This window comes from Hemitrygon akajei, chromosome 5, assembly GCF_048418815.1.
Source record: "Hemitrygon akajei chromosome 5, sHemAka1.3, whole genome shotgun sequence".
NCBI lineage: Eukaryota > Metazoa > Chordata > Chondrichthyes > Myliobatiformes > Dasyatidae > Hemitrygon > Hemitrygon akajei.
The window spans coordinates 179,397,828-179,412,734 of NC_133128.1; positions in this window are offsets into that span (position 1 = coordinate 179,397,828).

The following is a 14,907-nucleotide window of genomic DNA, read 5'->3' on the forward strand; positions in this document are numbered from 1 at the left end:
TTATGAAGCCTTGTTGGACCCTTACAGCTCACTGGGCTGCTGGCGCTCAACAAACATGTTCTTGGCTTTATGACATTGTTTTGTCTCGGGTCTTGTTTATTTCCTTCAGTTCTTTCATCAATTGTCATCAATCCATCTGCTGTCTGTCTCGCTTCCCTTTCTCACCTGCTGCTATCAACTGCAGCACTTGCCTTAGTAATTGTTTTCTTATTCTGCAATGTCTGAACTATCAAAGCCTTTACATCCCTATTAACTGTTTAAGCTGTTAATGAACAGTTGAACAGTCCCTTCCAAAACGTCGACTATCTATTCATTCCCATAGATGCTGCCTGCCCTGCTGAGTTCCTCCAACATTTTGTGTGTGTTGCTCTGGATTTCCAGCATCTGCAGAATCTCTTGTATATAAGCTGTTGTTGCCGTTTCAAAGCTTCCTTGTTGCAAAAGTAGAGATTCAAACAGTGTGTGTGAAAAATGGAAGAAATTTTATATGATTGCTTTAATTTGATTTTGTTTTTTATTATGCCGCAATTTGTACATGTAATTTTGTTCTACTTTAAGTTCCTTTTGCTTTTATTTATTCTCCACCTTTCTTCACAAATCACACAATTACAGTGTCCAAATTTATAAGCTATGGATCAGTTGCTAGGCATCGTAATGCTATCTTCAGCAGTTATTCCCAGAGCTTCTGAAGTATACTAATGTATTCAAGCTCATTTTTAACAACAGAAGTTTACAGCATTGAAAATGGTTGTTTGGCAGAAGACATCTCTGATAGCTATTTGCTTGAAGACCAAAACTAATCATAACGCTCTGTTCTTTTCCCATGACTGCATATCATTCTCTGCTCAAAATATTTATTTAGTTTTCTCTTAAAACATGCAATAGTCTCTGAAGAACAGTTCTGTGCAACAGTCTTAGGCACATATATATAGCCTAAGACTTTTGCACAATACTGTAATAATTTTATACATTGTACTGTACTACTGCTGCAGAATAAAACAAATTTCATAACATTTGTGAGTGATGATAAACCTGACTCTGATATGAGTCGCTATTGTCGATTGAGATTGGGAAGTGGACAGGTAGAGGGGAATCATGGTTGGGTAAAGAGGAAGGGAGAGGGAAGCACCAGAGAGACACTCTGTAATGATTAATAAACCAAATGATCTTGCCTGGTGTCTCAGAGATGGGTGTGTCTGCACCTGCGGCACCCCCACCCCCAACTCTAGCTCTCCTCTCTGCCACTTGCCCCATACACCTCCCACCTCCCACAGAACTCCTACCTCACCATTCCCAACATCCTTTGCTTCTGCAAGACTTACAAGCATGCTCTCCACTACACACTGACAAATACAGTCCTGTGCAAAAGTCATTGGCATTATATAAGTGTGTGTGTGTGTGTGTGTGTGTGTGTTATTGTGTGTGTGTGTGTGTGTGTGTGTGTGTGTGTGTGTGTGTGTGTGTGTGTGTGTGTGTGTGTGTGTGTGTGTGTGTGTGTGTGTGTGTGTGTGTGTACGTACCTTGCTTTAAAAACTTCAAGCTAAATAAAATTCTTCTAGGTTCCCTTTTCGCACTTCTAGGAACAATATTATATCCATGAGCCCCTCATTATTGACTCAACTATCACAGGTCTATCAAACACAATGCTTTACAGTACCAGTAACCCGGGTTCAATTCCCATTGTTACCTTTAAAGAGACTGTACATTCACCCCGTGACTGTGTAGGTTTCTTCATGGTGCTCCAGTTTCCTCCCACGGTCCAAAGAGGTACCAGTTGCTAGGTTAATTGGTCATTGTAAATTGTTCTGTGCTTAAGCTACAGTTATGTCAAAGGTTGCTGGCAGCGTGGTCGAGGGGTTGGAAGTGCCTACTCCGTGCTGTATCTCAATCAAAAAATAATCTTCAGACAGAGCCCATCCCAATGAATAACTTCAACCCAGGTGGAGCCCATGTTCCTCCATAGATGCTGCCTGAACAGGTAAGTTCCTCCACCATTAGTAAATCTCCTCTTACCTTTTCCTACTTCAAGGACTTCAAAGTCTGCTCCTAATTATGAACCCATCTAATTTTAATCAGTCAGACATTCCAGAACCTCATTAGGACTGAGAGAGTATTAGCATCTCCAAATTTTGTATTATTCTCTGTGAATCTTCTGTTATAGCACCATATATCACATTTCTTGCAGTTTTGGACAGAGATTAAATGTACTTTTGCTGCATAAATGGGATTGAGTACAACTTTTAATCACCGTGGATTAGTAGGTATGGGATTGCGTCAGAAAAAGAAATTGCATTTTATTTTGTTTTCTTTTATTGCGATATAGTGAGGAGTGAGCCTTTCTGGCCCCTCAAACTGCACCACCCAGCAATCCCCTGGTTTAATATTAGCCCATCACAGGACAATTTCTAATGACCAAGCAACCTACCGATCTTAATTGGGATTGACTTCCACACAGAACCTTTAAATGTCAGGCTGCATGTGATGAACCTTAATAGGACAGATGGATTAGTAATTTTACTATGGTTATCACTATTCAGGAGCAGTACTAACAGGAGTAAGAGTATTTGGATTTTCTGAAATTCCTGGAACTCACTATTGGCATGTGTATTGATCACCTGCCGAAGTAAATTGAGCAAAAATTACTGTAGGCTCAACTGATTTCTAAGAAAATTCATTGATAAGCCTTCCCCACTGCTGTTGGGAGAGAGGTTGTTTCGCAAATCTAGAAGGCAGTTTTGTTGGAAGTCGAGCTAGGTTTTCTGACATAGGAAACTAATGGAATTATGGTCATCATGGCAAAGTTCTGCCCAGATGCAACATCAGCCATTTGCCCAGCCGCCTGTCCAAAGAGGAGTCCTTCCCTAAAAGGGCAAAATTTTTCTAGATAAACTCTACCCCATCTAATCTGCTGGCACAAAGCCAATCCCTGTCAATATTAGGGATATTAAAATAATCTACCTTTACTATTATTCCTACAACTCCCCAAATACCATCAACAATCCCATCAAAGTGATGCCCATTTTTAATTTCTAAATGTTGCCCATATGAACTCCTTGGACATTTACCCCTAGGATATCCTCTTTAAGTCCAGACGTAATGTTCTTTCTAACGAAGAGAGCAATTCTCCCCTTCTCTCTTCCCTTTACCTCATTCGCAATTGTGTTCCTCTTGGCCATCTTCAGCCACATGTTGTGTGGGAGCTCCTTGACTCCACGCAGCCCACTAGTAAGTCTGTTCCAAGGTGCAAAGATATAAGAGATTATCGACTGTTGCACATCAGAGCCACATAGCAAATGCTGGTGATTTTGTGCATACCATAACACACAAAATCAGCTTGTGGTTATAATGCTGAGGCATTGTGACGCATTACAAACTCCTTTGATTGACGAACACTCTTGGGTGATCTGGGATTCCTTTAAAAACTATGTGCATGCTGTTAATGTTACCCAGTCTATTGGGAAACCAGCCAGGGTCTTAAACCCAAGTTGCTGCTCATTCTTACGACCCTTTAGAATATTCCAGTTGCATCCTCCAGAAAATCAACCATCAGTTCCTGCGTGATGCACTTATGTAGTTGTAACTGTGAAATCCTGCATACATTTCTGGCAGATAACTAGAAGTAATGATGCAAAGTAATTGAGATCAGTGGTCAACATAAGCAGTAAAATTTATTATTAGTTGATGAGGATATTGAGATTTTGATACCAGTCAGGAATAAGAAGAAGGCATATATCAGGTATAGGCAGCTGGGATCAAGTTAGTCCCTTGAAAAGTATAAAATCTGATGGCAGAGGTGAAGAAGCTGTTCCTGAAATGTTAAGTGTGTGTCTTCAGGCTCCTGTACCTCCTCCTTGATGGACTTCAGAAAGGCGTAAACAGAACACTCCCTCCTGCATATCAACGACTTCTCCGTGCAGAGAGTCAGGAGCACCAAGTTTCTTGGAGAGCTCATTCACAGGTGATTTCACCTGGTCCCTCAACCCCATCTTTTTAGTCAAGAAAGCACAGCAGTGCCTCCACCTTCTGAGGAGATTGAGGCAAGCGAGGCTCCCCTCCTCCATTCTAGCCACATTCTATTGGAGTACCATCAAGAGTGTCCCGACCAAGCCTGATCTCCGTCTGGAATGGGAATTGTAACCCATTGGACTGCATCAGGATCTCCCTTACACATCCGCCACACATCCAAGACATACACCAGATGCACTACAATTGCATTGCCAAGGACCCCTCCCATTCAAACGCAATTTCTTTAATCTCCAGCCACAGGCAGAAGGTACTACAGTAGCAGAACAAGGACTGCTTGGCTGGGTAACAGCTACTGAACACCCTTCCACCACCCAGTACACGTCATTTAGAGGTAAGTTTTTCACACAGAGAGTGGTGGGTACATGAAATGCATTGCCAGCGACAGTGGTAGAGGCGGATACAATAAGATCTTTTAAGAGGCTCTTAAATAGGTACATAGAGCTTAGAAAAATAGAGGGCTTGAGGGTAGGGAAATTCTATGCAGTTTCTAGAGTAGGTTACATGGTCGACACAATATTGTGGACCGAAGGGCCTGTAATGTGCTGTAGATTACTACTTATGGTGGCATCAATAGCAGTAATGCTGTTGTATATTTAACTATATGTCGTAAATGCACTTTATGTCAGCTTGTACATCTACAGAATACTTTTTTAATCTGTTAATATTATTGTGTTACTATTATTTTTTATGTGCTGTGTGTGATATATTTATTGTGTTTGGCACTTTGGTCCCTGAGAAACTTTGTTTCATTTAGCTGTATACAGTCCTCAGCAGCCCTGTGTCCACCGTGGAGAACTTCAGGTTCCTGGGAACCACCATCTCTCAGGATCTGAAGTGGGAGCAGAACATCAGCTCCATCCTGAAGAAGGCCCAGCAGCGGATGTATTTCCTGCGGCTCTTGAGGAAATATGTCTGCCTCAGGAATTGCTGCTGCAATTCTACACTGCAGTCATTGAGTCTGTCCTGTGCACCTCCATCATTGTGTGGTTTGGAGCCGCCACCAAGCAAGATAGAACCAGACTACAGCGCACAGTGAGGACTGCTGAGCGCAATATTGGAGCCTCCCTGCCCTCTATTATGGACCTGTACTCTTCCAGGTTGAAGAAGAGGGCGGGGAACATCATAAAGGACTCCTCCCATCCTGCGCACGGACTGTTTGATCTGCTTCCGTCTGGTAGGCACTTCAGATCCCTCCAGACTAAGACTAATAGGCACTGGAGAAGTTTTTTCCCTACTGTGGTCACTTTGCTGAACAGTTAACTGCCGGTTAACTGTCAGCTAACTATTACTTGGATTGCACTACCTGTATGTACAATTTATATTTTCATTTATATTTATCGTTATTATTGTTATGAGCAGAGAGACAACATCTGCCGGAAGTAAATTCCTTGTATGTGCATAGGTACTTGGCGATTAAAGTCTGATTCTGATTCTGATATATGTGTACAGTTGAGTGACAATGGACTTGACCTTGATGTAACTCCTCCAGTCTCTTTGCAAATGAGTTCTATTAGCTGCGATGCTGCCCACACAACACAGATTTCTTTAATGCCTGTCGAGGTACTATACTCCTCGCATCTCACAATCTCCAATATGCGGTGGACTCTCATCTCTACATCCCATGGCTGTAAACACACAAGATGCGCTAGTTGCCCTCTTCCAATATTCCATGGATTCTAGATCAGTTCCCACCAATTAAAAGGTAGCAAATTTGATTTCATATCAAGAAAGAGAGAGAGGAAAGCATGGGTCAGTTAGTCTGACATCAACAGGAGAGAGAATACTGAAATTAAAAGAAGTGGTAACCAGGAAATTATAGGCTGGTGAGTCTGGCATCAGTTGTGGGAAACGTTCTAATGGACCAGATATATAATGGATAGAGATGGACTGAATATGGATAGACAGCATGGCTTCATGGGTGTTAAGTCATGTCTGAATCTTATAGAGATTTTCAAGGAAGTTACCAGGAAAATGGATGAAGGCAAGGCAGTGGATGTTGTCTACATGGACAAGGTCACACATAGATGGGTGGTCAAAAGGTTCAGTCGCTCAACATTCAAGATGAGGTAGTAAGTTGGATTAGACATTGGCTTTGTGGGAGAAGCTAGAGAGTGATAGTAGATGGTTGCCTCTCTGACTGGAGGCCTGTGGCTAGTGGTGTGCCAGAGGGACTGGTGCTGGGTTCTTCACTGTTTGACATCTATTTCAATGGTCTGGATAATAATGTGGCTAACTAGATCAGCAAATTTGTGGATAACACCAAGATTAGGGGCATAGTGGGCAGTGAGGAAGGCTATCATATCTTGCAGAGAAATATGCATCAGGTGGGCTGAAAAATGGCGGATGGAATTTAATGCAGACAAGTGCAAAGTGTTGCACTTCAGTAGGACCAGCCAGGGTAGGTCTTGCACAGTGAATGGTAGGGCACTGAGGAGTGTGGGAGAACAAAGGAATCTTGGAGCACGGGTCCGGAATTCATTGAAAGTGGCGTTAGAGGTAGATAGGGTCATAAAGAAAGGTTTTAGCACATTGGCCTTCATAAATCAAAGTATTGAGTGCAGAAGGTGGGATGTTATGTTGAAGTTGTTTAAGACATTGATGAGGCTTAATTTGGAGTATTGTGTGCAGGAAATATCCAAACGAGGTTGAAAGAGTACAGAGAAAATTTACAAATATGTTGCCGGGTTTGGAGGACCTGAGTTATAAGGGAAGATTGAAAATGTTAGAACTATATTCCTTAGAATGTTGAGGATTGAGAGGAGATTTGATGTAATACAAAATTATGAGGCTTTTTCCACCAAGGTTAGGTGGAAGTATAAACAGGTGTCATAGGTTAAGGTTGAAAGATGAAAAGTTTAAGGGGAACATGAGGGGAAACGTCTTGGCAGAGGTTCATGAGACTGTGGAATGAGCTACCACCACAAGTGGTGCACTCAAGCTTAATTTCAACATTTCAGAAAAGTTTGGATAGATACATGGATAGTAGGGGTATGAAGGGTTATGGTGCCAGTGCAGGTCGATGGGAGTAGACAGTTTAAATGTTTTCAGCATGGACTGTGTGGGCTGAAGGGCCTGTTTCTGTGTTGTACTTCGCTATTGCTCTATGACTTGAAAACATTGATGTGTTGGTGTGTAGGCCTTCATTGGTCAGGGGACTAAACTCAAACTCCTCGAGGTATTGTTACAGCTCTATAAAACTGGTTAGATCGCACTTGGAGTAGTGTGCTCAGTTCTGTTTACTTCATTATAGGAAGGATATGGAAGCTTCAGAGTGGGTGTGGAGGAGATTTCCTAACCCAAGATACTGCCTGGATTAGAAAACATGTTTCATGAGGAAAATGTGAGCAAACTTTTCTCTTTGTAGCAAAGGAGGATGAAAGGAAACTTGATAGAGGTGTGTAACATTATGAGAGGCATGGGTAGAGTGGACAGCCTGATCTTCTTTTCACAGGGTGGCATTGGCCAATCTCCAAGGGCATCGTTTAAGGTGAGTGGAGGACAGTTTGGAAGAGATTTCAAAAGGAGATTTCTTACCACTTTTTTTTAATATTTCTTCCGGTGGCAGCTGCCTGGAACACACTGCTGGGGGTGGTGGTAGAGGCTGATGGAATAAGGACATTTAAGAGACTCCTAGATAGCCATGTGGATGAAAGTAAAATGGAAGATTAAAGGCTGTGGAGGAGGGTAGGATTTGATTGACCAGGGAGCAAGCTCACATAGATTGGCGCTAGCCCAAGGACGGAAGATCCCATTCTGCGCTGCACTGTTCTATCTTCGATGTTCTAAAATGGGAATGGGATTGGAGAGAAAGGAAAACCATGATGGCAATTATATTGGAAATTTTAAAATGTATCTAACAAAATACCTCCAAGAGGACCACAACCCTGCCTCAGTTTGGATGCTTGCACGCCTCAATGACCTGGAGATCAATATTGGCTGGAGTGAGGGCTTTATGCTTTGGCTATTGCTAGGGTCACCCATGCCAAACAGGTCAAAGGGTAGAGGCTCAGATGAACAGTGGTCCACCAGTCCACTGGTCCTCCAAGTTCAGGGCTTCAGCTCAGGACTAACAACCCTGACTGGTAAAACAAAACTGTTACGGAAACAGGAATGAAGAACCCCTCTACATCTGAGTGTGACAGTAGTCCTGAGTCTTCATCTGGAACTTACATGACTGACAGTAGGGAAATCCGAGAAGAAGCTACTAACATGATGAAGGAAGTCCTGAACACCGCCAGTGATGGAGGATCTTCAATGCTGCCCTAAATACCAGCAGCATAATGGACAGTAAGTAAGTAAGCAACAAACAAAATACTTAATGGAGAAACGGATGATGTGGTATATTTAGACTTTCAGGAAGCTTTTGATAAGGTATCGCACACAGATGATTAATGAGAGTGTAAGACATTGGGATAATAAACTAGCATGGACCAAAGATTGGTTAAATGACAGAAAGCAGAGAGAAAGAATAAACAGGTCATTTTCAGATTGGCAGACAGTGACAAGAGATTGCCACAAATATTCACAACCTCTGTCAATGAGTAGATGAGGGAATCACAAACAGGATATTCAGATTTGTTGATGCTACAAGGGTAGGCAACAGTATTGGCTGCTGGTGGATATAGAGAGGCCTCATAACGCATGGGCAGATTTGGTGAATTGACAAGGACATGATGTTTGAAACATATTGTGGAAAAATGTTAAGACCCTTCTCAGTAGTAAAAAATGCTTATATTTGATGCTCACCACATCAATGTCTTCACCATCAGTAGTAACAGGGAGCAGTGCAGGCTTGGTCTTCCTAAAGTCCATCACCATTTTACTGATGTTGAGCTGCAGATGATTCAGCCTACGCCATTCGATAGAGTCCTCCACCAGGGCCTTATATTAATCCTCTTGTCCTCCCTTTGTACACCCAAATTCAACCCAAGAGTCATCAGTGTTGTATCTAAAGTCTGAAGTATACAGGGTAAACAGGAAGGGAGCCAATACAGTCCCCTGTGGGGCCCCAGTGCTGCTTATAGCCACGTCTGACACACAGCTTTGAAGCCACACAAAACATGGTCAGTTTCCATTCCCTCCATATTAATATGTCTATCAACAGCCCCTTAAAGACCACTATCATATCTTCTTCCACCACCATCCCTGACAACCCACTCCAAGTACCTATCACTCTCTGTGTAAAAACATTCCCTTTGAATTTTTCCACTCTCATCTTAAATGCATGCGCTCTGATACTTGACATTTCTACCTTGGGGGGGCAGGGGAAGATTCTTTCTATCCTCGTTGCTTCATAAAATTCTATCAGGTATGCCCTCAGCCTCTGCTGCTCTTGAGCAAACAATCCAAATTTGTTCAACCTCCCCTTACAGGTCTACCTTGTAACCTAAGATTCCTGGTAAACCTCTTCTTCACCCTTTCCTTCCTGTAATGGGGCAGAATTGCATAGAAGACTCAAAGGGTCGCATAACCAAAGTTTTATTTAACTGCGAACTTTCCTTGTTATTATTTTTTATGTGGGTTAGCGAAAGACTGCCAACTCATTACCTTTATGATATTTACAGCTCATATGATGAATAAACAAGAGTTCAATTTCCTATCCGGGTTTCTCTTTTAGACTTTGAAACACAGAAGCCCAGAAATGTGTCAGAGATCAGTTGTCTGCTCTATTTCACTTCTGGAATTAAGTTGCAGAAGCAGAGCACAATTCACAGACAGTCCCCTCTGACATAAAGACAATGTCACGGGAATCCAGTGGATGGTCTGAAAGCAGGCAACAAGTTTCAAACTGAATTCACTGGAACACATTAATCCGAGACCAGAGAACATTTCTGCAGAAAGTTTGTAATCTAAGCAAGATAAGTTCCTCATATAGCCACTGAGAAATTGTTTAGACTGAGCATTAAGCAACAATACTCATATGCTAAATCTATTTAAAATTCCCTTTAAGGTACTTTAAATCATTGTGTAATAGAAGTGCACTACACATTCATTGGTGAAAGTGTCTTAAGTGATACACAAGGTGAGTTTTTTTAACTTAAAGATGTAAGAGGCATAATTTACAATTCTTCTCCCAGGAGGAGGGAGAATATACTGGCAACTGGATTCTATAACCTGTGTGACTGTCTTAATCATGAGGAAGTGTTCAAAAATCACAGGCAGGAGTCAGCCAGAGGGTGAACACCCAAAATACATCTTATGAAATGTCGCATGATATAAGGGCTTTACCTAATGATTCCGTATAATTGCTTGAGGATCACCCTTAGCATCACACACAAAATGCTGGAGGCACTCAGCAGGCCAGGCAGCACCTATGGAAAGGAATAAAGAGTCAACATTTCAGGTAGCAACTCTGGTAAAGGGGCTCAACCCAAAACGTCGACTCCAGGGGTTCCCAAAAATGTTTCTGCCATGGAGTCCTACAAGTAACCACGGGGTGCATGGCCCCCGGAATGGGAATTGCTGCTTAAATACTCTGCATAGGTGCTGCATGACCTGCTGAGTCCCTCCAGCATTTTGTATGTGTTACTCTGTATTTCCATCATCTGCAGAAACTCTTGTGTTGAGGACTTCCCTGAGCTAATGTTCCAGCTCTAGTGACAATGTCAACGTGTCGAATTTTGTACCAAGCCTTCAGTTACGTTGTCATTGACGTCTGATTACAAATTTAGCATTGATATGAAAGAATACTGGTCCCACATAAACATGTAACTTGTGGAAAGCACATGATCCCAGAGACAGTTCTGTGTACTCCACTTGCCTACATTGCATTAAGACAATTTCTATAAAAAGAATAGATTTAAGTCACTAAATAAAGATACTGTTAAACTCTGAGAGAAGGATGTCCCTCTACAATTCAATATCTACTTTGTTTATTAAGGATAAACAAATATATATATAGTCAGTGAACAATCTACAGCAGTCAGGAAACTTTAGGATAGTACATATGGTGATATGCTACATCAACATTCTAATGTAAAGAACAAACTTTTCAAGTTTGCATTTAAGCAACTTATAGTTAGCAGTATATATTTGGGAACAAGAGAAAATATATAGATGTTGGAAATCCAAACAACACACATGAAATGCTGAAGGAACTCAGCAGGCCAGGCAGCATCTTTGGGAAAATGTACAGTCGACGTTTCGGGACAAGACCCTTCAACAGAAGTATTTATTTGGGGTCTGTTTACAAATCTTTCACTTTACCAATATTACTACATATTGAATCTTAGGTTATTCAATGATGTAGCAAAGATAGGTCTCAGTCTCAGTAACCATTTATAAAGGGTGGATTCTGTGCCCCACGTCAACTCATAAGTAATAAGTTCCTGGGTCAATAGAATGTCAATTCGGTACATGCTGACTTGCAATACAGAGCTAGGTCTAATATTACTAAGCTCTCTGCAAATAAATATGCATGCTGATGCTCCCCAAATAATTCTGTGTACTTGGATGCATTCAAAGTTAATTAGTAAAAAGGCACCAAAGCATATATTTTAGTTTTTACAAAGAATCAGTATTGCACAGGGAATAGTGAGGGTGGAAAACTACGGACCCTTTAAAGTCAGCTTTCCATATCTTCTGTGCTGCTACAGGAATGCTTGCGGAATCCCTTTTTGCTACCTCAGAAAATACAGCATCCGGAATTGCAGATCTAAAGACTCCTTACACTAGGGTCTGACCCAGCCCCCCATCGATTGGAATATAAATGTCCATACATTAACGAGGGGCACATGTAATGTCTTTTTTCTTGGATCCCCTCCTTCCATGGATGATTGGTGCCTCGCTAGACTGTAGTAACAGCACTATGGTGGCTGCAGCTATAGTCCTGATATATCAGTAGCTGGCCATTCATTTTCTCTGCAATTCTTTGGCCTCAGCACAAGAAGGTGACTTGCAAGTTTGCAATAAAATAGAAAACCAACGGGCTGGATCATGCTGGATCTATCCCTCTACCTACAGTACCCGCTCTGTGGTGCTTACTATTTCCAAATAGAGAGGACCAAGCAATCTGCTCCTTAGTATCTGAGAGTACCCTGACAATGCGAAATGGGCTCTGAATGGCAATTGAATCTATCAGGTGTACTAAGGCCCAGAACCTGGCAAGAACTGTCAAAGCAATTGAACATTTATTTGAGTCTGAACCATTTAAAAACAGAAATATATGAATGTGTATAGTGCCATCTATCATTGACTCTGTTATGGTTATTATTCTATAGATTTATTGAGTATGCTCACAAGAAAATGTATCTCAGGGTTGTATTCATGACATGTATGTACTTTGATAATAAGGATAATAAGTTTACTTTGAACATTGAAGTAATTAAAGACTAGTAGATAGATATTATTAAAATAATATGGAATTAACACTAATTGGAAAATTTTGAACTAAAATATTTCAAAAGCAGTCGTTTTTCTACATGGTCAGAAGCCTCCACTCAGTTGAATAGGGTTACTCAAGCCAACTCAAGCATAAAGCCAGGGAGATGCATGCACTTTGAACTGGGGCCCTCCCTCTCTGCGGCACTTAAATACTCTTCCTCTAGACTACGGTCGTGAACACCACATCATTTTGTATTTTCACATTGGGCTAGAAAGGCAGAGAAGCTTGAAAAAAATTAATGAGATTTGGACAACTGCTGACCAACAGCTCCCCATGAAGCCATTGACTCAAAGGCATGAGTGTGCAACATAGCTAAGGAGGAGGACATCCTCCAGTATTATGTCAAGGTTATGCAGCCAGCAGCAACAACTCCTTCATCGCTGGTGGTCTACACCAATAATTTTCATACTTACATTCATATGTACGGTCCAAAGCACAGACCCTATGTAAACAATGTAGGAGGTATTTGAGGTATACTGTATAACCCATAGACAAGTTAAGCATTTCAAACTACTGTTATTCACATAGGGTCAATGCTTTGAAATTTTAAGAGCATGTCTGTTAAAATATATCAGTTGGCATTCAACAGAGAAAATCTAAAAACACACAGAACAAGCAGTCAGTGGTGAAATCTTCCAATAGTGACTACTTGTGGCATCAAAGAAGATGCTGTGTCCCTTGATTGTTGGGGATATTATCCTAGGTGGGAAATGATTGGAGTAAGTCCACAAGAAAAATAAGTGGGGTAAACAAAAATAGCAACTTCTGCTGGTACAGAATCAGTCTGGCCACATCTCAGTTGTGACTCTTGTGGAATTGAAGGAAAATAAATTTGTTTTTAAAGTAAAGCATTAATGCCTCATAATTATAAAAAGCTGCGTAAATCTAAAATTTATTAAAACTGTGATTTTAAACCTAAGTTATGATATCTAAAATCAGAGCTTTTATTTTAAAAGTTGTAATCACTTGTAATGTTTAAAAATTTGCAATCTAATATTTAATTAGTATTGCTAGACTAATCTAATACCACAATAAATTACATACATTTGAAAATATTGCCCAATGCTTTGATTCAAATTGTACTGATTTGATTGTTTTAATGATGGTCTAATATTAAGGATATAGAAGAAAATATTTAATAGTAATGCATTAATGGAATGTGTGGCTTTGCAAGATTCAATTTGACTTTAGTACTCAATGTCATAATGTATTTTGGAAAATGTGATAGAGACAAGGGAACCATTTTTATTCTCTTAAATAAATAATCTGAAAATTGTGCTTTTTCATTAAAATTGAATCAAAGTCCATTTATTGTAATGTCCCCTTCTGGAAGGATGATATTAATTCAATTTGGCAAACATAAGACATCAGTTAAAGAGTTAAACTGTATAATAGATTGTTGCTGTGCCAGAAAATGTATCTGCGTAGAAAGAGCACCGTTTTTGTATTGCTAAACAGATAACAACTCTCTTAATAAAAATGTGTTACTTTAAATTGTGAAAATTCAAATGAGTTTTTGTATTCTGTGGTATAAAAGTTTTCTTAGAATAGTTTATTACCTCATTATGCTTTGTTACAGTTTCCTAAGTACAGACTTAAATATATTTCCTATAATGTTTGTAAGGAATATTAAATAGCTTAAGTTCTCTATGGGGAATGTGCAGCTTTTTATTTTGGGAATAGGAAGTCAATCATATTTCTTCTATTCTTCAATGAAACATATATAATCTGATTCAAAGATTGAGCTTTCAGATATGACAGAAATTACAATAATGCAATTCACAAATTGTAGTTTCCTTGAAACATGATTCCCAAAAATCCCTTCACTTCAGCCTAATATCATCCCAACACAGGAAAAGCTGGATGGGGTGATAGAATCAGGGAGTGCACACAGTTTAAATTTTATATTTCTGTACTTAGGATCTTTGCATTAAAATATTCTGAAAGCTTATTCTATTGAAAAAGGAAGATGAAACAGGTACAGTGCACTGGCCAAAACAGGATTATTTCTTGGACACAAAATAATTAGCTCTCATTTGGATTCTTTAACACAGCTTAGTCTCGTTACAGATAACTTCTGGTTCCAGTCTGACTCCGAAACTAATTGACATCTGTCAAAAATAAACACTGATGGGAAAAGAAGTCTGCATAGCATTCAGACCGGCTGACTACAGATTATCTCCTTTATATATATTATATGTTTGACAAAGTATTATAAAATTATTTTACTTCTAAGATACTTTCCATTCTTTAATATTATCTGAAATATTCAGATATAGATTTGATATAATTGTCATATTTTAATGAGAGATTTTTGTTCCTGCTTTCCTATGGAAAACTGATAATGCAAATACATTTCCTGACTGGTGACATATTGAGGCTGTACTTGTAGAAATGTAATTGTGCATCATTATGAATAAAGTGCCAAAATTTAAATCTACTTGCTTATCTAGGGTGTATTTCATCTTGAATGTGTGTCCCTTTTTAGTGAAGCATAA